Here is a 24,898-nt window from a genome sequence, read left to right as displayed (position 1 = left end):
TCCCTTCCCTTCCCTTCCCTTCCCTTCCCTTCCCTTCCCTTCCCTTCCCTTCCCTTCCCTTCCCTTCCCTTCCCTTCCCTTCCCTTCCCTTCCCTTCCCTTCCCTTCCCTTCCCTTCCCTTCCCTTCCCTTCCCTTCCCTTCCCTTCCCTTCCCTACGGATGTTTTGGTTAATTCTGTTCAGAGGAAGGCACAAACCTGCCTGTCTATGGGAGAAGTGGCTGGATGCAAGTGTGACCACCACTATTAGCAGAATATAAAAAAAAAAAAAAACAACCGGTCAGGAGTAGAGATGATAAAGAGAAGCAACTCATCATTTCAAAAGGGGAAGAAAGGCAGAGGGTGCAATCACAGTGCACAGAGAGAGTATATACTTTCAGTCAGGACCCTGTGCACAGTACGGCAAAACATTTGGACTTCTCATACGAAAAAAATTTTCTTTGAGCAACATACAGCTACAATGGTGTTGGTTTTGCTGCTGTTGTTATTCTGACAGACCTGAGAAGCCTCAGACTTGAATCAGTGCCTTATAGTCCCAGTTGCTGTGCAGATACAAAGTTAATGAAGGTTCTTCTCCAGGTAAGCTCACAAGGTAAGTGTAATACAAGAGATGATACAACTGCATGGGAGGGAAAAATAACAATAATAAGCAAACCCCAATATGATATTAGGGAGTGGTTTCAACATACCAGGAAGCTGTCAGTTGCTCAAGGTTGTTTGATTTTTTAGGGCATTAGAACAAAGTAAACCAAGAAATGAACTTTAAGAATACAAATCTCAAACATGAGGGAAAACATCAGGAAAAGCACAAAGAGTTTTTTTTCTTTTCAAAATATAGAAAGGGGTGAGGTTGGTGTCACAGGCCAAGTGGAATCAACTGTAAATATGACTAAGCGTCAAGATTAGTCAGGGATGCAGCAGAAAACGCACAAGGAATTCAGTGTCCTTTTTGCTTGGTGCAATAAACAAGAAGTTGGAGAAATTCAGAGAGAGGAGTGCCATGATGAAAAAGGCATGCTAAATAATGTACAGTTTTGTATAATACTTTCAGCTATGCGAATGGGCAGAAAAGATCTGCACTTGAGATATATTCAGGAGCTGTGGAAAGAAAAAGAATATACCAGCAATTGAAAGTACCTGGTATACTGTGTTTTAGTCGAATATATGTGGTTATCCAATTTTAGGTTTGTTGGGACACATCTTCATTGCTTTTATGGTTTCAAAAATTCCTTGCGCTAAAAGTAGATATAAATCAGGTTTCATGCTTTATACAGTACTTAGTCTGTTGAACTGGGTGCTTTTAAAATCAAGGCCGGCAATTGATGATGTGAAGGGAAAAGGACAAACTAAGGAAAGTTTATACCTCAAGCTCTTAACCATGTATTATTCCAGTTGCTGCTTTAGTAACAAGGACATCAGACATCCACCAAACTAAACCACATATGTTCGTTACATATCACACCAGCATTTCCCTTGGAGATCTTCCGCTCAAACCTGAATAAAGCTTAATATTCTTTGCTGATGAAATTGAAACATGTCCTAGCCCCCAGCAGCATAGTGGTAGCCAGAAAAAGAAGAGAGAGGCAGCCATGAAGTTTTTGGGATGATCTTTTTGGGACAGTAAATGCCAGAGCTGGAAACAAAAAAATTATTTACAAAGCCAATGGCAAAGTGCTCTAAGCTTAGTCACAGGAGCACACAAGCATAAACAATGTCACAAACACATTCTTACTTTTTAAGGTTCTGAAGTGGACAATGGTTCCAACATCAGGTACCTGCAATGCAAAAGTTTTGGTTCCTGCCCCAAAGATCTTACATGTCACAGAGCAGCCACACACGATGTTAACGCCCAGTCTTTCTAAAGGCAAAGTGCGTTTACATTTATATTCTGAGAGAGCCTCTGCTGGAGAACCTTGGAGCTGAAATGCTGGAGGGGAGGACAGCCAGAGCTGAACTGAGAACAAAGCAGGGATGCAGACAAAGTGGAGGCAGTGAAGCTCAAAGCCTGGGGAAGGGCAGCTGGTAGGGCAGAGGGGCTGGGGGCTGCCCACGGACCGGGGCAATACGGCGCAATATCTCCACTTCAGAGCAGGACACCTGCACCCCCAAAGAGTTCTGGTCCTCCAGCGGAACAGGGAGGCTTGGTCCCAACTCGTGGCCTTTCTCTTCGGAGGCATATGAGTGAAACCAATACTTCAGAGTGTGCAATTCCAAAAGGAGAGGTGAGGTCTCTGAATTTAACGAATTTGAGACCCAGGGAATGCATAAAAGCAAAAGATTTGCTCATAAACAGCTCTTCAACGATATAATTTTGTTTCCAGGAGAATAAGTAAAAACAAAGGAAAGATTCCATCCACACAGAAATTCACACTTGTACAGAGACTGGAGAGAATATTCTGCCTTAAATTATCAGTTGAAAAATCACTTGAAGGGTATGGAGTGAAATAGAGTTAGCCATTTAGCTTCTTTTTGGCATACTGAAATTGTGATTTCCTATGGATAATGTCAGCTAGAAAAGTAATTATCTGAGTCAAATATCATTTAATGAAAGCTATTGGTAGGGTGGGAATACTGATGTTGGTATGAAAACTGGCTTCCTTTTCCCTATATGATTTCTTACGTTATGTTCATTATTGCTTCAGCCTTTCAGAGCGTACATACCCGCCCCACCCATCCCACCCCCACACCTCACAGCTTCAGGGAGACTTGAGTACCACATCTAGATCTTGAAGTGACTTAATAAGCTGAATGCTGGTAACCAATCTGCATTTTACTCTGGTTTCCAATGTTTGCATTATTAAAAGAACCCACTGAAAAGAACACTGACGGTTCTGTGCAGCTGGAGATGAAATTCAGCATTGGCTGGGCTTTGCGCGTCTGGGTATTCAGTGCCAGGGAGCTCTGTAGAAACAGTCACTTTTGTGGAAATGCCACAAAGAGAGGGAGACCGCACTAAACTATTTTTCATTCTTAAACCTTTCCTGTTAAAGTAAGCAACAATCAAATGCTTATAATGATATTGACCTACTTGTGAAGTGCTTTGGGATATGTATTATTATTCAAATGCTGTGTTGTTATTATTTTTATTTCATTTTAATTGCATTCTGTCACGTGCAAAACTTTTAAAGCGTCTACCTCCTTAGTGTAACATCTCCCCGCTTGTTCTCTGCAGAACAGCACTTGATTTTTGTAAAGGCAAAGCTAAATATTTTCAGTCACTTCAGTCAGAAGATAATAAAATGTACTCGCAGTAAACCAAAGTGTCTTTTTTCCCTCGTTGTTAAAACTAACTGTGATCATATGGATTGAAAGGGGACAGAGCAAAAACTTGTGAAAATTGACTTGGGAATAATTCCCATTATGATGAAACACCTTTGCTTGAGCTCGGCAAGGGGAAAACAAGGTTATGGGTGCTCAATCGCATCAGCTAAAATCTGTGCAGAATCCCTTCAACACACTTGCTGTGCCCTACATGATAATCAGGGTTAGCTAGTTTTCATTAATTAGGGGTTTGGGCAAGGACTGGGGTTTGTTCTTGGAACAATTTGCACGAAAGACACAGTAGATGACTCATATTCATAATTCTCCAAGGCCTGAAGCCCTGTTTAAACACAGAGTTTGTATTGCTTTAAATATGCAAGTTCATTTAAAGTAGGAAAACTGCAGGTCACTTCCCATCTTCCCCTTTTCAAACCCAGCTATAATGATATAAAGTGATTATATCAGGGTAGTTGATTCCAGTGCAGAAAGGGAAATGAACAAGCTATACTGGTATTATCATGCATATAATGGTACGAGTCTACCTACACCAAAGGTTCAAATGGTCTGTGCATAATGTTTAAAAATAAATCACTATCGTAACTGAAGCAGTTGAACCGATAGGAAAGCAGTTTTGATAGGAAATCTATTTTAGGCTCAGCTTTCTTTCCCTGAACGCTACCACATGCAGCAGCAAAGGAACATGGATGGGATCAAATATGGGACTACAGCAATACCATTGGTACTTCTGGTGAATATACCGCTGATTTTACACTTAGAAAACACATTGAAAAGGTTTAAACAAAACAAGAAGATACTTCTCTCCCTTCCTTACCTTCCAAGCAGTAAAAATAGTGCTGCTTTTAAGAGCCAAAACAATTATTCTGATTTTTTTCAGACCTTCTGTGGATGTAGTATTTAACTTACTGACCCATTTCAGTCACCTCAAGACAAGTTCAATATTATGAGGAGTTGTGATCATTTCTTAGCACACGAGGTACCGCTGTAAATTTTTGGAAATCACATTGCCACTGATCCTTGAAACACCTAAAGAATGTTTATTACATTTACTGATTTAATAGATTATGACCAGCGAATGTGACCTTCTGCAGACCACAGGTCAGAGAATTTCATCCTTGTCATGCCTTTTTCTCATTCAGCAGTTTCTTCTTCATTAGAGAGCGTTGTGAAACAATGAAATAGTTCCAGTAAAGCGATATACTAACAGGCGAGTATGAGGCAAGCCAACAGCAGAAGCATCGTCGGATCTACAGGTCTGTTTTCTTATATCCAGTCCAAAAGACCATGTAGTTTGTACAGGAACCACAACATCTTCCTCTTGTTATTTTTGCAAATTCGGACTGCAGGTGATTCGATAAAAATTTATTTTCTTCAGGATCGTGATTTTGAACAAAAGGAAATACTGGTGTAATTTTGTTTGTACGTTTCTATACTTTTTTCCCTAATATTTTACTATATCTTTGGCTTTAGCCTCTGAAATGTGGTGGAAAACTAACTTGTGATTGTTTGTGTGCGTTTATTACCACAAATTGGCACTAGAAGAAAGAACTACTCATATTTTAATAAAAAACTTGTAATTTGACTTCCTTTTTAAAATATTTTTTCACAAGTGCTTCTTTTCTGAGGATGTTTCTGTTCCTGTTTTTCTATGGAGATACATTATTAATATTTTTTGTGTCTAATGAAATTAAGTTAATGTGGCTGATAGAACCAGACAGACAAATTCTGATCTTTTCTGTAATGACTCTATAGACTGTAATGAAATTTCCTTGGATTTGCACTATGAGAACGGGGAGCAGCCTGTTTCCTGGTTCTTGCTACTCAAATGTGCGCCCTCTCAATATGGGGTGGACAAAGCTTTAACATTTAATCAACTATTACGCTTGGTGTTTTGGTCATGTGTCGTGGCCCCTGCCCCTCACCTTAATCAGTTTAATTTGATTTTGTTTTCTTTATTCTGCTCACCTGATTTAATGACTGATTTTTTCTTCAAAGCTTCTTCCCCAGCTGCTATGAAATAAATGCATGGAGGTATTGCAGCTGAACGCTTTCCTTTTTTTTTTTTTTTTTTTTTTCAAATCTGAAGAAATAGATTAATGAGGTGAAAACCTCCGATTAAAAAATTGCTCTAGCCTTGCTTTTCTTAAACAGATTCACTCACCTGCATCTTCTAATAATAGTCCTGGTTTTCCCATTATGCCTTCTTACTATTCCCACCTCTTCTTCTCTTGTATACATGTAGGCTTTTCATGCTGAAAGATGGGACCGAATGAGCATTGGCATCAGTCTGCGCATAATAACCTTTTCCTAAAACCCCCTCAGATTTCACACAGGACTACTTGAGAAGGTGGGAGAAGGAAAAATTAAAGTCTTGGATTATACTCCCTAAACACAGGGACATTTCTTATTGTCCACAGTGGTCTTATTAAAAGCCTCGAGTTACTCAAGTAACCCAGATTATATGATCAGGCCCTGAATAAGTTAAAACATCCGGGCAGAGAGTATTTTATCATTTCAAAGACATTACTGTGTACTTACAAAATATACATTTTACAAATACCAAATCCAACAGATAAAGTACACAAGATAGCTATTCAAATAACAGCTTTTCTACTGTTTGACCTAAAAAATGTCACGGTAAAAGAAATCTACAAAACACACATTTTCACTTTACATTTTTAATGTATCTTGCTGGCTGCATGGTGCACATCCTGTGATAGCACTTGCATTGAAATCAACACAATGAAATGTGACATGTCAGATCAATGAAATGAACAGCACTTCTCCATGTGTAAATTGAAAAGGCATGCAGAAAGTTTATGCAGAAAAAATTGACAAAACAGATAAATTATATTGTTTGGGATATCTTTTTCTGTCACTGATAACAAAAGAGTTGGATGGGGCATCAAACAATATTTCTTGGTCATTTCTTCATCTTGCAATAACCATTTAAAAAAATAGAAAAGATAAATAGTTTCTTAGGACAGTAAAGGATTTTGTCTGTCTTTTTTCTCTTTTTTTTTTTTTAATAGCTATTTTGCATGTTATCCTTGTTTGCTGCATTATGGCTTTATTCTCTGGCTAAATAACATAGGAAAATGTATTCCACACATAAACACTGGCTCTGTTTTCATCTGTTAAAATAAAATGGTAATTCCATTTAATCTATTAACCACGTTTGCCTGCAATTATAAGATATATATCGCATACTTTCTTGCTTTAACACCACTTCACAATCTGTTACCTTCCGTTTTCAGAAATGGAAGTGCTACAGTTATTCTTACTCTGCTTACACAAGATTCCTCAAAATAGCACCAGTGACATCACACTTTCAAAGAAAAGATAATGATTTAATAGCCATTTTTAGCTGGATATTGTTGTTTTGAAACCTGATATTAAATGTACTTCTTCCTTGGAACGCTAAAAGAACATCAAGTAAATTAATCAAAGCATAGAAGCACATTGCTGCTTAAGACCTTGAAAGCTATTCTATACATTTTGCATACTTAAGAAACAACAAGTAATTAAATGGTTCACTCCTTCAAACTAATCTAGTCTTTAAAAAAAAATAAATCACAAAACACAGCCCACTCTCTCACGGTGGAGTCTTTTAGGCCTGTGTGCAAATACAGAACTAAACATTTTAAAAAATACTCCTTCCTGGAGAAGGCACATTGGGATTTAATATTTGCCCCCAACAACGGGTTCACTTGGCTAAGCATCACTGAGCATCAATGTATAAATCCTGCGCTCTCATTCAGAGCCACTGCATTTCCACAATATAAGTGCAAGAGACCACATGCTGGTATTCTCCACAAAAGTCACTTGTTATTTAAATCAGAACTACAAACCTGCTCCCTCACCTCCCCCTCTCCAGCCCCTAGAGGGGCATATTCTCATTAACATTCTTAATGTTAATTGGAATTACATGTGCACATCAAGAGGAGAATACACCTCCAGATGCGATATTTGCAAGCTTCATATTAAGCCAGGCTGTGTTGAAATAAAACACATCATTGAACATACAGTCCTATCTTGATATTAAACAGTAATATATGGTTTTATGTACAAAACCAGGTCTTACACACAGACATAAATGAATTCAGTATAATACAACCACAGCCTCCATTACTGTAGGATCTGATCTCGCCGTTTCTCACTCATGTGAAAAATCCTACTGCCTACAAGGTACGTATAGGCTTATGAACCAGCACATTTTTCTGTAATGGAAATTAGTTGCAGATCTGAACAATTTTAAAATGGTGACAAGAGAGCATAGCTTAGGCTCAGTTCTTCAGAAAAGAAGCTGTACAGTTTGGCACAAAAATTAATTTGTAAAAATTACAAGTTAGTGCCCATATTTTCTAACCTCATAAAAATAATGCAATTTTGTTAATAAAAATCATAATTTCTCAAAATATAATCCTCTCAGAAATAAACCTGCAAAAGTATAAAAAATAGTCAACACCAAGCACTCTTTGAAACGTTCTTTTTAAATTCGCTATAATTTTACAGTTTTAATTATGTTTACATTAAGTTCCTTACAATTTCTCTTTGCAAAATATAAATGTGGAGTAGATTAGAAGACAGTGCAATCTGAAATCTGGAAAGCTCAAACAGATTAGTTTAATCTTTGCAGAAAATTCATGCTGGAATAATGCTTTCTTTACTGAGCCTTTCCACTTTCATGTAATGGGAATTTTCTATTGTTATTTTTAAGCAATTCAGCCAACAAATCATGAGCATCTCCAATAGAATTAGATAAGAAGCAAGGGGCAGATTGGACTTAAAAGGCATAAATTGAGGTTTTGTTCCTTTGAAGAAACACTCCTAATATTTTTACAGAAACATACATTGAAATAATGTCAAATTCTACTAGAAATCATAATAAATAAAACCATATGCTGAAGCATCTCAGCTAGAATTCTCCAAAGCCATAAAACAGATACATACAAGTCAGACAATATCAAGGAAAATGGGGTTGGAGCTGAGGAAAATATTCATTTAGTAATGATCTTTCTCCATGTAATGACACGCTAGGTTTATTTAAGCCCCTGACATCTTGGAAGTGCTCATGTAAAATCTCATTTGCCTATTCTTCCTTGCTAGCATAGATGGTCACCAAAAGAAGACTTGTTTGGGAATAAGTAATGCAAACGTCACATCTATCTTGCCAGTATTAGAGGGAAACAGAAGAGATGTATATCAGAATATTTTTTAAAAGAAGAAAAGCCAATCCCCTCCCCAGATAAAAATAATATACTGAATGCCAGGTTGCAGGTAGGTTGCAGTCACAAATGCATAGAAATGAGAGAGGGGAAAAAAAAAAAAAAAAAAAAATAGAAGACTTTCTAGGTCATCTATTCCATCCATCTGCTGGAGTAAGATCAGTCCCTACAATATACATGCTAGAGCTTTTCTCAGTCTGATTTTAAATGTCTTGTTTCCATCTGTTCAATTTGACCTTACCTATTTCATCTTGGGTAGTGAAAATGGCTGCTGTGTAGTGCAATAATTCAGGGCAACATCTAAAAAATTAAAAAAAACAGCATGCAAAAGTCCTTTTATCCTTAGTGCAGCTAATTTTGAAGATGTTTACCCACAAGAGATCAAACTGGACAAACGATGCCTATAAGACTGTGCCGTCTGCGTGCGAAGCGTCATCTTTTACTGTATCATATGGATTAGATCCTGAGCTAATCAGTCAGATTCAGAGCTGAACTGCTTTGGGTCCATCTTACAATGCAAATATTGGGGGGTGGGGAATGTTCAACTAAAGTCTTCTGCGTTTAATGAGTTGCCTTTTCCATTCGTATTAACTGAAATACTTTAACCACTTTGGTTTTTTAAACTTAAACAATTATATTAGATGTAATCGTTATTTTATTAACATTTTTCTCCAAGGATTTTTCTTTCTGATTATGAGTACTTTGCAATTTCAGACAGTATGATGGATGCTACTCTTCTATGACAAGAATTTTAACAGCCCTTCTTCAGCACTCAATGCACACCCAATTATGCGTCTGAGCTAGTAACCTTGAATTTATGTTGCCATGGCGACAAACTGGTCATGCATTATGGATTATCATTGAAATTCTACACCCCTACCTAGCATAATGAGAGTTGGGGACTTAATCAAATCAGCCATTCTGTGTGACACAAAGTGAAGAACTAGCTCTTATTGTTCAGCCTGGAGAAAGGAAGCAGGCCTGATGGAGTGGCAGCTGCAGTGCCGCAGCCTGATAGATTGCCCTTATATACATTTGTGAATGTATAGACAGATGGTTTTCAATGCCTGGAATTTCTGGCTTAGGAAGCAGCTGTTCGGGTAACCTCTGCCGTCTCACCTTGTTGTCATGGAGCATTGCACCGAGACTGAGAATGCGGACGGGTACATTGGCAATCTGACCGAATTTACGCGGTGTGGCACCCCTCTTTCACCCGGGGGCGGCAGGGCTGGGGGGGGGGGGGGGGGAGCGCTCCCGCCGGCTGAAGCAGGGTGCTCGGGCATCCTCCAGCCCCTCTCCCGCCCCGCCGGCACAGACAGGGACAGGCAAAACTGGGGTGGTACGTTGTTCCTGGGGATTTCGGCTACTTTGCGTCTCCTCCACTGTCTCGAAATCATGGTGCGACGTGCTGCTCATCCGCAGCTCAGCCATCAGTAAAGGCACCCAGGTTTCAGGTCGCCATCCCGGGTTTTGTTCGTGTCTGAGGGAGAGCAGCTTCGCTGAGGTCAGAGCTGAAGAACGTTCAATGCCAGGGCAAATATCAAACCAAATGGATATGAGAAACCAACAGCCATTATGTACTTCTTACCTGCCAGACTCCTTTTCTGCCTTACCACTGACATTTCTCTCGCTAGTCTGAGGTATTGTAGGAGGATACAGGAACCACTGGAAACTCATTAACTTCTCTCTTTTTTTTTTTTTTTTAATAAAATAATAGTAAAACTGTAGCCATTTCTAGAAGAACTGGGCCATGGTAAACATTTATAAAGCTTAAATCTGTTTAGTGTAAGTATCTGAGTATTTTGTTCTGCAACAAAAAGAAGCTGATCCATGTAGTGTTACTCATTTGTTCCTATGGTTATTTTTAATTATTATAGCTATAACTAACAGCATTATTTTTCTCCACTTAGCTCTCCATCCCTCAAAGCTTTAAGAGCTTTAAAGCTTCAAAGACTCTGATTCCTCATAAACATACATCTAACAAAAAATCCTTACATTTCCAAAATCTTGATTATCCAATTATTCTGTTTCACCCTTGTATTTTGGAAGTCTAGCTGCTGTTTATTAGTTTATTTACTTATTCATATGTACTTATTCATATTTACTTATTCATATGTATAAGGTGACCATCACCATGGTTTCTGCGCAGGGAGCTCTATGTGTCTGTCAGCCTTGCCATTACAGATTCACTAGACCCATGATTTCAAAGAAGGCAACGTTCTCCCGGAATAAAAACTGATATGACAATAACGTTTCAAAGAAATACTTTATTTTAGATCTAACTGCTTCATTAACACCACTTTTCTTTCCGCCAAACTGTCTGTGTTTGTGTTTTGATGTATAAAGTGTATAGCACGCATATGCTATGATGAGATTTAATTTTCAATGCATGTGCAGGAAGTGAATATTTCAGCAGGCTTTTACAACAAATCAATATACAGGTTATTCAGGAGCATTGAGTAATCACCCTTTATCATCTATCTATCTATCTGTCTATCTATCTACCTATTCATCTATCTGTATAAGTAAAAACAGCCCCTCACCTTCTGTGCAGCTTTTTACCACAAAAAGAGTGACCACTGTCCTGTACTGACCCATGAGATTGCAGTCGCTCCCTAGAAGGCTTTGCAGTCTATTCACTGATGATTTGTGAACTGAAAAGTCCTAGGAAAGCCTGGGCATGAGGGACTGCACCCCCCTGGGGGCCTGATTCTGCAAGCCCTCTTCCCACTGGAGCCAAGGAAGTTGCTCGTGTCTTCCCTGGGGTGCTTATTCCCCCAGGTAAAATTCCTGTCATGTCAATAAAGCTGCCTTTTAAGCACACTCCAATCTTGATAGTGTAACAGGTTTCAATTAGTTTAGTTACTTTCAGAATTTCTCAAATTCAGATACTTTTTTTTTATTTTATTTTTTAACTATACTTCCCCCAAAAGATTCATTTACACAAAACTGTCTTGGACAACACTGACTAACTTAGAGTAAGGACAAAAATTCAGACCTAGGGATTGATGGGATAAATAAATAGACTGATAACATTGTAGCCTTCCTCAATGAAAGAATGAATGAACATTCCTCAACTTTAATTTACAGTGCCTGGAATATCCTTGTGTTTATAAATTTAAGCCAAACATTTAAATCTGATGTTAATGTCAACTTTACATTACTTAAATTAAAATTTTTATGGCTGAGTAGCTTATATTTTGTGGGCATTTTGGAAAAGGATGTAACAGTTGGGTACAGTGGAGTAAGCCAACAAAAATAATAGTGCATGCTTTAATTTAAAACCTATAGAGAAAAATAAGAAACAAAAGAGTACTGACATGGGCACAGGGAACTAAGTGCCTTCTTTTGTCTAAAAATGTTCCACAAAAAAGAAGAGAATATTTTCAGAACTTTTTTTCATCAAGTGTTTTAAAGAAGCAATTTTTAATAGGGTAGCTTGACTTCAGAAACGGCGTAACAGGATGGTAAGCAAAATGACACTAGGCTAAGAATAAATACTTGGACCCAGTACTTGATTTATGATCAAATTGTATATCTCAAGAAATAAAGAAGTGTGTACAATGCTGTTCCTAATATTAACAGCAAAGAAACAACTAAATTTAAAGCCTATATTTGCAGCCTTTATGTAAGCTAAGTAGAAGCTTTTCAAGGAAATACTTCTGTTGATCTCAGTAAAATTATTATCAGGAGTAAATTTTTCCTTAGCATAACTTACGCTCCCAAGGAAGAATCTGAATATCAAAAAAGTATTGAAAGCTTCTGAAACGGAACATTGTCAGTAGCAGAAAAAGCTGGGGAAGAGACTTCAGGGTTATTGTCACTTTATTTTCATGCTGACTTGTGGCAAGCGTTATTGACAAACTCTGCAGCTGGAATAAAGCTATACACATTTCTTTGGAATCTCTAAGCCTGTCAGATTTAAAATATTTTCTCTTGATCTTTCTAATCAAAGAATCATCCAGCCTCCCCCCCCCCCCCGCCCCACCCAAGTGATCAAGGTATAACTATTTCCTCGATAAAACAACTTTAAAGTGATCGTTTTGTGGGTTGCGGACTGGATAATTTTTCTCTTGTAAATTACAAAAAAGAGACAGAACTGTAAATTTTAGTTTACTACTTTTATATATTTCTCCATGTTATTCATATACTTTCTTGCAGGGGCACGAAAGTCTACATAAAAGTACACTGGGGAGGATTTTGCAATCGTTTTAGTCTTCCTCCTGCAGTTGTATGGACCACCAGTAGTGTCATGGTTGCAACTGGGAAATCTCATTGGTGTGTGTGTGTCGTGGTTGCGGCTCACCTCTGTGCTCTCTGATCTCCTTGGCTGTGGCTCTTCACTCAGCATATGGAGGCAGAAGAAAGGATGCACCTTTCCCATCTGGCTCCTGTCTATTTGAATGCAGTGACAGCCAAATTATTAGCATTTTAGGGACTCAAAATATAACGTATTAAATCCTTAAACTTTGCAGGCTTTTTGAAGAAATATGGAGGAAAAGCTGCATTTCGGTTGATTTGGAACAAGGAGATCAGAGCTGGAGAGCTGTGTAGGGTAATACAGGATACAGGTAGTTCTGGAAGTTCAGGGTTTGAGCAAAATACTATTTCCATTTCTGAGAGGCCGTGACAGTTAGCGTAGTAGTAATTGTGGGTTTGCTTAAAGACACTACCTCAGTCTTAGTATGTAAGCCCTCCCGTTTTGCTTAAATTCACCCATTTTGTCACAACCAGTGGAGCCAGATGATATGTTTCCCTGCACTGTGAAATGCATTTAATCACAAGAATCGAACACCTGTGTAGTGAGAGCATTTATAATCTACTGTACCAGCTTGCTCACTTCCAGGGTCTGACTGGTGTGTTCATGAAACCTTTTTGCTGTCACACTGAGATGTTTCATTTCTAACTAGAGCTCAGCTGATGAGAAACATCAGAGTTTATGATTATCCTGACAGCAGGACTCCTACAAAAATATAATTAAAATTGTCTTCCTTTGTGCGTGCGTGTGTGCAAGACACTTGGGATGGTCACCTGAAAAACTCATCCTCCCCATGCCTTTTGAAGGGCAATACAAAAACTAAGTATTTACCGGTAGCATTCAAACTGTTGCTAAGAGTCTCTCTTATTACATTTTGCCTGGATATTTGCTGAAAGCCATGTACCTCAGGGTCCTAAAGGAATCAAGAAGCCTAACTGGCCCTGACCTGCCTGCCCATGGCCCCAGGACACTGTTTCAGCTAACCTTGGGGCTGTCAGTCTCTGCCCCAGCGGCATTTGGTCCTTGGCCCCACTGCTCCCTGAAAGCCCATGATCCCACTCTTCTGCAGCTCAGGACTCACTGCAATATACAGAATCATAGAATACCAGGCTGGAAGGGACCTCAAGGATCATCTGGTCCAACCTTTCTTGGCAAAAGCACGGTCTAGACAAGACAGCCTAACACCCTGTCCAGCTGAGTCTTAAAAGTGATGGAGAATCCACCACTTCCCTGGGAAGATTATTCCAATGGCTGATTGTTCTTATGAAAAATTTTCCTCTTGTGTCCAATCAGAATCTCCCCTGGAGTAACTTGTACCCATTACCCCTCATCTTTTCCATGTGACTCTTTTTAAAAAGAAAGTCTCCGCCTTCTTTGTAGCCACCCTGGAATGTGATGATAAGGTCTCCCCTAAGCCTTCTTTTCTCAAGGCCAAACAAACACGGTTCTCTCAGCCTTTCCCCATATGACAGGCTTCCCATTCCTTGGGTCATTTTGATCGCCCTTCTCTGGATGCTCCCCAGTCTGCCCACATCATTTTTGAATAGCAGGGACCAAAACTGAATACAGTATTCCAGGTGTGGCCTGACAAGCTCTGAGTACAGTGGGATAATGACTTCTTTATCTCTACTGGTGATGCCCTTGTTGATGCAACCCAGCATCCTGTTGGCTTTCTTTGCCACAGCAGCACATTGTCCACTCATATTGAGCTTGTTGCTCACCAGGACCCCCAAGTCCCTTTCCACAGAGCTGCTCCCCAGACGGGTAAATCCCAGCCTGTGCTGCACTCCTGGATTATGTTTTCCCAGGTGCAAGACATTATACTTTTCCTTGTTGAACTTCATAAGGTTCTTGTTAGCCCACTCTTCCAGCCTATCCAGGTCTTCCTGCAGGGTGGCTCTCCCTTCCAAAGTGTCCATTTCCACACTCAGTTTGGTGTCGTCAGCAAACTTCATCAAGGTACTCTTGATCCCATCAATGCTTATGAAGATATTAAACAGCGTTGGGCCCAGTATTGATCCTGGGGAACCCCACTTGTTGCAGGCTGCCAGGTTGGAAAGGAGCTATTGACGACCACTCTCTGGGTGCGGCCTGTCAGCCAATACCCCACACACTGCACAGACCACTTATCTAGAACATAACACATCATTTTTTCTAGGACCACACTGTGGGGAACTGTGTACAAAGCCTTGGGGAAATACAGGTAAACAATGTCCACCACTTACCCTACATCAGCCAAGCAGGTTACTTTGTCGTAGAAGGTGACCAGGTTTGTCAAGAGTGATTTGCTCTTGGTGAGTCCATGCTGGCTTTTCCCAATCTCATGCTGCATTTGACTTGTGATATCCCCTGGGAGGGTCTGTTCCATAACTTTCTGAGAGACTGAAATAAGACTCATGGGCCTATAGTTTCCTATAATACAGAAAATTGCCTATAATACAGAAAAGTAAAACTTTTTTTTTTTTAGCTTAACAGAATCATTTAATATCTGTATGAACTGCTATGTCACATATTTATTCACATTTAGTTTATATGGATGTATGGCAAATTGAGACACGTGAAATGGTGCACAATCCCAATTTACCAATTTGGGCATCCTGTGCATGTATGTATGTATGTGCACATCTCACCAATACACTTGAATGCTCTTTTGAATGCTTTTCTTCCTCTATGAATACTCAAACTTGTGTTTTATATAAATATTTGGGAGTTTTGTTCTTCTTTTAAGGCTGTTGTGTGCTTAAGGTACAAATATATCTATGTAGCTGCATACACAGTAAGATGCTCCAATAAAACCAAGAGGACAGGGAAAAAACATAAAGAAGGAGATGCCATTCCACAGCGTACCCTTGCCTGAGCGCTGGGCTTGTGTCATGGGTGAATGCCTCTGCCTCCACGAGGAGGGCCTGGCTAACGCCGCCTAGCTCAGCTCCAGCCACCTCCACTGATTTACACCGGCTCAGCTTTTGATCCAGCGTGCCAAAATCTGATTTTCAGAGAGAAGGTATCAGGAGCTAGAGTTTGTGGCTTAGGAGGCAACCTCCAGAGGTAAGAGGCTGCTTTTTGTAAAAGCTTTTTGTAAAAAGCAAAAAGAAAAAAAGGAATTCTTTGGGAGGAAATTTGTGGCACACGAGTTTTCTGATGCTGGAGTACATGTGACAACCTGGATATCAGGACGTGCGTTGAACAGACAGTATATTCAGACAGGCTCTGCACATTTAATGATGCTAATTGGGGGAGCTGAAAGTCCACGATGATGCTGCGGAAAAGAGCCAGCTTGGGATGGCCATTTAATTTGGAAATAGCTTTAAAAACTGGAAGACGTGTCCCTGAAGACAGTCTCTGCCAGATTAACTGCCTGGGCTCTGCAGTCCTCTTGAGGCAGTGTTATTCTTTTACTTTAAAACTTGTAAGAGAAAGATAGGCAGGACAAGCCTGGTAACAGTCTGAGGCAAACGCTTTACAGTGCAAGACATAGTGAAGGCAGGAGAACAGTGTAAGCAACTCTACTTTTTACTTTAGGTTCCTCATTTAACTTTAGGAAAAATTGACACACAAGTATTTGACTGTGGTTCTTATTTAAGTCTCCTTATGTTACGCAGTAATTTGATAAGAAACCCCTATTTCAATTATCATCAAAACATTTATTCTTAGGTAAACTTTCTTCCAATGAAAAAAGGAGAAACTTTCAAAATCACTTCTAACTAGGCACAGAGATAGAGTCTAGCCAGTTTTAGCACGAGTACATGCCACTGTGTAACTCTGGCATACAAGCGCACTTAGATAAATACATTGACACTGCTAAGATTCAGTGTGCACAAAAGAGACCCCTTGGCACACTAATGATAGATAAAGCTGAGTGGCATTAAACATCTCACTCCTACCAGCGCTCGGTGTGTGACACCCGTTCACATTTCTTTTCACACTACTTTATTATCCCTTCTTCCCTGGCAAAGCCTCTCCCAACCAGATGTTAAGTTAAACGGTAAGATACTTTCATATCCCTGCAAAGTGTAAAGCAAGCATTAAGAAAATGAAAATAACATAGAATAAGACTTACATGGCAGACTAGATTTTAAACACCAGATTTATACAAAAGCGTTATTGTTTCATGTGAATAGGCAACTAAATACGGTGATGCAATGAATGAACAAATGTAGATACTGGACTTCTTTTATACACTCTCATTCCTACCTCACCATATATGTAATGTGATACAATAAAAGCTTTCATTTCGTATACAATGACAGAGCTTAAATAAGCAGGCCAGTTTTTTCTTATAGACAACTATCACCAAGATGAAGTTTGGAAACATACACAGAGCTTTTCTTGGGGAAATAAACAAGGAAAGTTTTGGGAAAGATCTGTGAGAGACAATTTTTCACTTTCTAAGTAAAATAAATGGCAATTTCTCTCAGATATAAACATATTAAGTGTCTCTTCTTTCCATAGATATGGATTTCCTCTAGGAACAGGCAAAAAGAAATAATCAAAACATTGCCCTATTTACACAATTCAGTGTTTCAGAAAGTTAGTAAAGGTGACCTTTGTAGCGAGAAGGAGGAATTTCTGGTGTTACATTGCACAGAAACTGTTTGGGCTCTTTACTGAGACAGGAGTCACCATGAAGAGCTGGACAATGGGCAAACCTCTACCTGCAGACACTGGGAGAATAAGAGAATAAGGAATCAATCATTCATGTGTTCCAGCTACTTACACTGAAAAACACATCTCTAGATAATCTGGGAAAGGGCTCCTGAGGGCCAGAAGAATACGTAGCTAAAACTTCTTACCCAATACACTGGGCAGCACAAGGAAGTAAGTAGAATACTTAGTAAAGAGGAGACACAAGATCCAACCACTCACAAAACACAAGAGAGAAAGGAGAGCCTGGACTTCACCTGTGAAGTCCAAGCTAGTGCAAGGGCTGGCCCACCAAAATGATAGTATTGTATGTATAGGAATCATGGCAGTGAACCAGCAAGTTAAAAATTTGGATTCAGATTTTACTTTCCTCTATAGGAATAATGTGCAGAAAGTCTGTCCACAGCAGCCCCATGTGTTAGAAATGTTTGAACTAGGTGGGATCTACATCAATGCCCTGCTTCAACCCTTTAGGTACATTGGTTTTCAAATCATAGAATCATAGAATGGTAGGTTGGAAAGGACCTTGGAGATCATCTAGTTCCAACCCCCCTGCCATGGGCATGGACACCTCCCACTGGACCAGGTTGCTCAGAGCCCCATCCAGCCTGGCCTTAAACACCTCCAGGGATGGAGCTTCCACAACTTCTCTGGGCAACCTGTTCCAGTGTCTCACCACCCTCAGAGTGAAAAATTTCTTCCTGATATCTAATCTAAATCTACCTTCTACCAGTTTGAAGCCATTAGCCCTCATCCTATTACTTCATGCCCTTGTAAAAAGTCCTTCCCCAGCTCTCCCGTAGGCCCCCTTTAGGTACTGGAAGGCCGCAATAAGGTCTCCCCGGAGCCTTCTCTTCTCCAGGCTGAACAACACCAACTCTCTCAGCCTGTCCTCATAGGAGAGGTGCTCCAGCCCTCTGATCATCTTTGTGGCCCTCCTGTGGACCTGCTCCAACAGGTCCATGTCTTTCTTATGTTGAGGGCCCCACAGCTGGACACAGGACTCCAGGCCGGGTCTCACATCATGTGGTTTATTTAACGTATCCATAGGAATATATAGTCCCCTCAACAGGGCTATGAAATGCAACTTGGTATTGTATAAACCTATGGAGCAAGCCCAGTACTGCTGAAAATGCCTCAGACTTGCTGCAGGACCACAGTGCATGACTACTATGAGCACGTGGGCAACCAGATACAAAGTGGGTGGTAAAGAGCATGTGTATGGCTATCGCATTGAAAATCCACAGACATTTTAAGACTTTTCAACAAGAATGAGACTACTATATGAGAGGAAATCCTGGCTGTAGTTCCTCAAGATTTACCCAGCGTACATCTTGGGGCACAGCGTGTGTAAGCCTGGCCCAGAGGAATGCCCAGAGGGAGGAAGGGCTGACCCAGACCTCACTATCTTAAGTTTTAAGCTGCTTTTTCCAGCTTCTAGGTGGAGCAGTGTTTATATTTCACAACAGCTGTGTACCCTACATAAATAAAACTCTCCATTTCACACCCGGTTGTCCCCTGGGAGAGGGGAGGAACCACAGGCCTTGGTGGCAGGTTCAGGTCAGGACTCTATAAAAAAAGATGGACAGAAAATACCTCCAGGAGCTATCTTTGCTCTCCCAAGGAGAGAGGCACATGTTTATGTTCCATATTCTCCTCCTGAGCTCACTTTTTAAAAATCAGCATCGGGACCCTGGGATTTCTTGCTTCCTTCCGAATATGAAACGTAGCACATAAAAAAACCAGTTTTTTTAAACTATGCATTTTGTTTGCACGCTTCAGTTAATTGTTACCTCTGCTGTCCTGTGAGGAAAAATCTCATTTTACAACCTCTTTCCACAATGTTTAACTTTGATATAAATATGTGCAGTCCTTGGGTTAGTTTTTTTTCCCCTTAACCAGAAACAGTTGGCTGGACCATAACTTAAATTGATTTTTTTAAAGACATAATATAACATTATGTGCTATTATACAGTAAAAGACTTGGCTTGCGTCTCCTGCCTTACGTTCTTTAGATCAGGACCATCTTACTGCCTCAGTGAGTCTCTCTCACTGTGTGACCTGTTTAACTGTAATCATACCTTGGAGTCTTTGATTACAGTAAAAGCTGAGGCCATGGTGAAATTCCCTTTAATATTTACATTGCGAGCCCTGTTGAAATGATGCAATGTCCTTATCTGAAGTGCATTACCTCAGTCTGTCTGTGAATCAGCATCATTAGATCTGCATGAGTTCATCCTTAAAAAAGGATTCAAAAATATTCCCTGTTCTGGGAATGGGGGGAAAACACTGCAAATAACAATTCTCATTTTATTCAGAGTTTATGACATTTCTGTCTTTGTTCTGATTTTCTTTTCACTTAGAGTTTTTAAAAGTTGAGAGTAAAACTGGTGATGAGGCAATGGATGGACAGAGATTTTTGGTGTACACTGCTATATTGCTGCAAGAAATTCTTCAAAATTCTCTGTGCAGAGGGGAGTTTGGAGTACATATTTATTTTTTTCTCTGGTCCTTTCTTATCAAAATTGCTTAGGTTGATTTACCTATATCTGATGTTTGAATGTGCAGGATATAACTTCTGTGGATTGAAGCTTACTAAAAGCTGAGACAGCACAGCAAAAGAATAGTAACAATTGATGTGTTACAGGACCGCCACTAATAATTCTAGTTAAATCTATGCTGGAGTTTGTACTGAAGCAGGGATTTAATTTTTTTTTACATTTAACACTATTTTTTTTGGTTTATAAAATTTTATTTGGGGTAACAGCAAATGAATATAAGGTAATTTCAACTGCAAATTACATTTTGTGTTATTTGTATTGCTAGAATTTTAAGTCCATATTATTTTATATGGCTTTTCTGGAGGAAAAACAAAAACCCAACAAGTGGTAAACTTTCAGTATTATAGGTCTCCTTTCAAAATATCAAGGCTTTTATTGTCTTTTCCATTTGTCCCAGCATTCAAGAGCATGAAAAAATAAAAGTTGTGGATTCTTATGGGATGAATATCATATCATATATAGAAAGGATTTCTTTGTGAATCATAGGTTGAAACAAATTTTGTGCCTTTTGAATTCATCATTACTGGTCACCGTGGATGAGCCCAGGAAAGGAAGTATATGTTATTCTTTATGTAAGCCCTAAAAGCTCTTGCCAATGCAAACTGTATTAATACCTCTAAATTATTCTGTCATATTGATCAAGATAACAAGAACCAATATTTCCCTTGAAGCATTTTGATGAGATTTTGTTTCATCTAATCAACATTTTTCTTCATATTCTTTCACTTCAATTATCAGTTTTGCCAACATCTTGGAGTTTTGGCTATCAAAAGTATTAGAGCTTCAGAATTTCTCTGAAAATGAGAATTTTTCAAAAGCATTGCTATTATTCCCATTTTTTCAATTAATCAAAAAAATTCGAATATAAAAATACTTTGTCAGAATTCATATGGCAGTGTTATACTGTCAATGTATTTGTGTCAGCCAGAATGTTAAGAACTAGATGTAGTCATCAATATCACTCATTTTCAAATCTGGATTTCACATAGACACTATGATTGTTGTACATTTAATCTATTCTGAAAAAATTTAAAAGATAAAAAAAAAATCAAAGAAAAAAGACTTTTGGCTATAATGTCTAGACATAGGTTTTGATTCAAGTGTAGTTTTTCTCCAAATCAAGTTACACCAGATTGAATTGGGTACCTCAACATTTGCTGTTTGACATTATCACATGTAATCTCATTCACATTACTGTGAGACTGATAATGTCACTTGCCTGAACTGGCTGGTACTGTAGTGGAAATCCAATGAAACTGCTTGTGGAAGCTGTTCAGGAAGAGAAAACTGCACTGGCAGTCTGTATAAAACACCATACATACTGAATATGTATATACATGCATACAGAGATAAGTTTACCTTTATTGAGTTTTGCATCGGTTCTGCTGCCATCCATGATTTTTTTTTCCTGCTAAAGACTCAAAGTAAAACATAAAAATGTAAACATGCAAATGAAAAAAATTATTGTACAAAGTATACATTTCTTATAAGTGGGGTTACTTGCACACGGAAAAATGCAGAAAATATATGTAAACACTACTTGTATTCACTACACCCCATCCCTCCTCCCAAGACAGTGATCAAGCTGCTAATGCTGTAAGAATACAAACTTCTAGGGTGACTAGTATTTTATTTCACCTATATTTATGTCTGTCAGTCACTTATCTGTCATATTCAGATGTGATCTCCTTGGGGCAGAAACCATCTCTTTGCTCTGTATTTGAACGGAGCATTTCATATTGGAGTTGTGCTGTGGTAAGATCTCTGTGCACTGATACATAAAAATAGTATCATTACAAGGCATTTTGAAGCTAACAAGATCAAAAATGGCATTATGAATGCTCTAGACTTCTTGGCAATGAATGGTTATTGATACAGGTTCAGACAGCCATGCACCAGCTCTTTAGCATTTTATCTGGGAATTACGACAGCAAGAGCAGCTCTCAAGAACCATCTCTTTAGAGGAAAGGAGAATCTGATGCCGAGACCTTTAAAAAAGTCTGAGAGACAGATACTGAAACCTTCACTCCCATTACACCGTACTGGATTTTACATCTGATCTCATTTCTTCTGCTAGAAATGAGATCTCACTGTTGGCAGTGTCCGTGTCTAGTGAAGTCATCTAGGCAGGGGAGCAGAACAGGGTCCTGCGCTGGATGGACTCTCGGTACCATCGTGTACATCTGTTCCCCACCAAGGCACTAGAAAACACTGTAACTTGCTTGTCTTAGTGACCACACAGAAAACCCAGAGAAATATTCTACAGAAAGGAGTGATTTGCTTTAAAACATTACGCTACAAAAAGCTGTTAAAAGATACATTTTTCCTTATACACTTCCCCAGCGTATTAGCGCAGATATCAGTTCATCCACATGGAGCTTGGATAAACTGAAAGAAACTTCTGTGCAAGTTTTCAACGAGTAATGCAGGGTTTTTTACTCTTCCTTCAAGAAGCTATATTATTCATTTCAGGGCCTTACTAAATCAGGTATTTAAACTTGGTCATGCTATATAAACATGATATGAGAGAAAGTAATTACTTATTATAATATAGTCTAGCTAAAATTAGACACTGATCCTTCAGTATCCATTTGGCATAGGCCATTAATTTTTAAGAACTGTTTTCAGCATGATGTTGGATGGCAATAAGAAGAAAATGTCACTTCCAGAACAAGCATTACAAATGTAAGGCCATACATTTAATACTTACAGAGTTTTATTTCTTCTGGGTGTAAATGTTACATAAGCTCTGCAGTGGCCTCAGAAAACAAGATGGTGTGTTCCTTCTCTTTCGTTCAATAAAACTGAAGCACAGTGACTCTAAAGCACTGACCTAAGTAAACTAGAAAGGCTCAAGATATAAGTGCTATTTGCAAAAATTCCTTGGGTGGAAAAATGGTAATTAATTGAAGACAAACTTCCTCTAGGAATTTGGCAAGTTTTGATAGTCTTAGTATTTGGAAAGACTGTTTAAAGGTGATGGCAATGTACAATAGCAACCAGCTGGAATATCTACCTGGAAAGTGGGAAAAGAGCATAAGAACATGTTGAACTTGAAAGTGTTTTCTTGCCTGGATTTCCATGGGCAAAAGGCAGCTGGATCATTCTCCACGGGTACTGTCCAGAGCCATTCTCTTTAAATGGAAGTATTTCTAAGTCCACAATCACTGGGGAACTGAAGATAACCTCACCCCTTTGCCTTCTTTAGAACAAGAGGAAACGGCTTCAAGTTGTGCCAAGGGAAGTTTAGATTGGATATTAGGAAGAATTTCTTTCCTGAAAGCGTCATCGGGCATTGGAACGCGTTACCCAGGGCAGTGGTGGAGTCCCCATCCCTGGAGGTCTTTAAGGGTTGTGTAGATATAATGCTCAGGGACATGGTTTAGTGGTGGGCTTGTCAATGTTAAGTTAATGATTGCACTAGATCAACTTACAGGTCTTTTCCAATGTAGGAGATTCTGTGATTCTGTGATTTAGTCAGCTACCCTTAGAGTTAGCTGTAGATACAGAGCAGGCAATTGCCTGCTTGTGGAAAATGCCACAGCTCCTCTCTGGAAAAACACAGAAATAAACAAACAAACAAACAAAACCCTCCATGATGCAGGTGCATTTGGCGACTGTCAGAAGGTGTGTTAGCCCAAGAAGGAAATGTGGGTTAATTTTAACTTACCCAACTGAATTGATTGGATAAAGAAACATCAAATGGCAACATCCCCAAAGCAGTGTTTCTTTCCCAAGAAGGAATCCATGCTGTCAAACTGGAATTAATTCACAGGCAGATAGAAAGTATCTTCATGATAATGGTGGATAAGAGATAAAATGTGTTAGGAAATTGGTCGTGCACACTAGGAAGAGTTCAGAGCACCTAAGAATAGAGGGAGTTGCAAAGATCCGAGGAAAGTCTCTTTATCTTTAGTGAAGTCTGTGAAAATACCTTTCTGCTAGTATCACTCTCATGCTCTCATTCCCTCCAAGACAGTAAAGATTCCTTCTAAGCTTACACTTGTGCTTACATTTTTGCTGTGGAAGCTTGGAAGCCAAGATTGCTTACCATGTCTGGGCCTAGAGTCCATGGTAGGAAAAGACTCAGGTATGTGCCTGTACCCTAGGCTATCCTGAATCTGATGCAAAAGCAATCCATATTTGTGTGCCAAAGTGCAGTCATGCTGCATTCTACTGGATCTCTGTATTGCTACAGTTGGGGTACCGGGCTGGTGGGACGTGCTGGAGAGAGGACTTTTCCTGCTAGATAGACATGAACGCTCTTCATGGTCTTTAGCTCTTCAGAATGGAAGGACCACTGATCTGTCTAACTCCCTCCTGGATGCGAGTTAGTCTGAAAGTTACTGCAGGTGTGACAATCAGGAATGGGTGATGTTATACCATTAACAAACAGGTATATAGGAGTTGCACATTTAACTGAGAAAAACATATAGCTCTTCTTCATTGTTACTCTTCCTCTGGAAAAGACGGGATATTTTTCAGGTGTCCTGTTGCCTGAAATGAACTCTTCTGAAGCCCAACAGAAAGACAAGCAGAAAGAAGTCTGTGCTGATCCTAGTCTGGGTATTGAAGAAACTGTCTAAATAACCTTATTTTCTATTTTCGGTCAGAAAAAAAATATTAAAAATTGCTTTTCTGCAAGTTTCCCTCTCGGTGTCTAATTTATTGCTAAAAAGGGCTGAAAACAGTGAAAAGGATCACTTTGCCAGGCTCCTCAAGGGACAGCGAGTGTTCCGGTGCTTCCACCCTCCACACTGGGAGCTGTGATGGAAGAAAGAGTTGTTCCATGGTGCTTTTGTGCCTTGGCTGCCTCCTGTTTCCCTCCGCTCTGCTCCATCCTCCTGTGCATTCACTGCGACTTCCTCAGCAGCTTAAGCGGCGGAGAGCTTGGCGTGCTTCAGGAAAGGGGCCGAGCTCCCCCACCGAC

This window comes from Vanellus vanellus (genome assembly GCF_965231255.1).
Source record: "Vanellus vanellus genome assembly, chromosome: 3".
Taxonomy (NCBI): Eukaryota; Metazoa; Chordata; class Aves; order Charadriiformes; family Charadriidae; genus Vanellus; species Vanellus vanellus.
Note: the sequence above shows the minus strand (reverse complement) of the source record.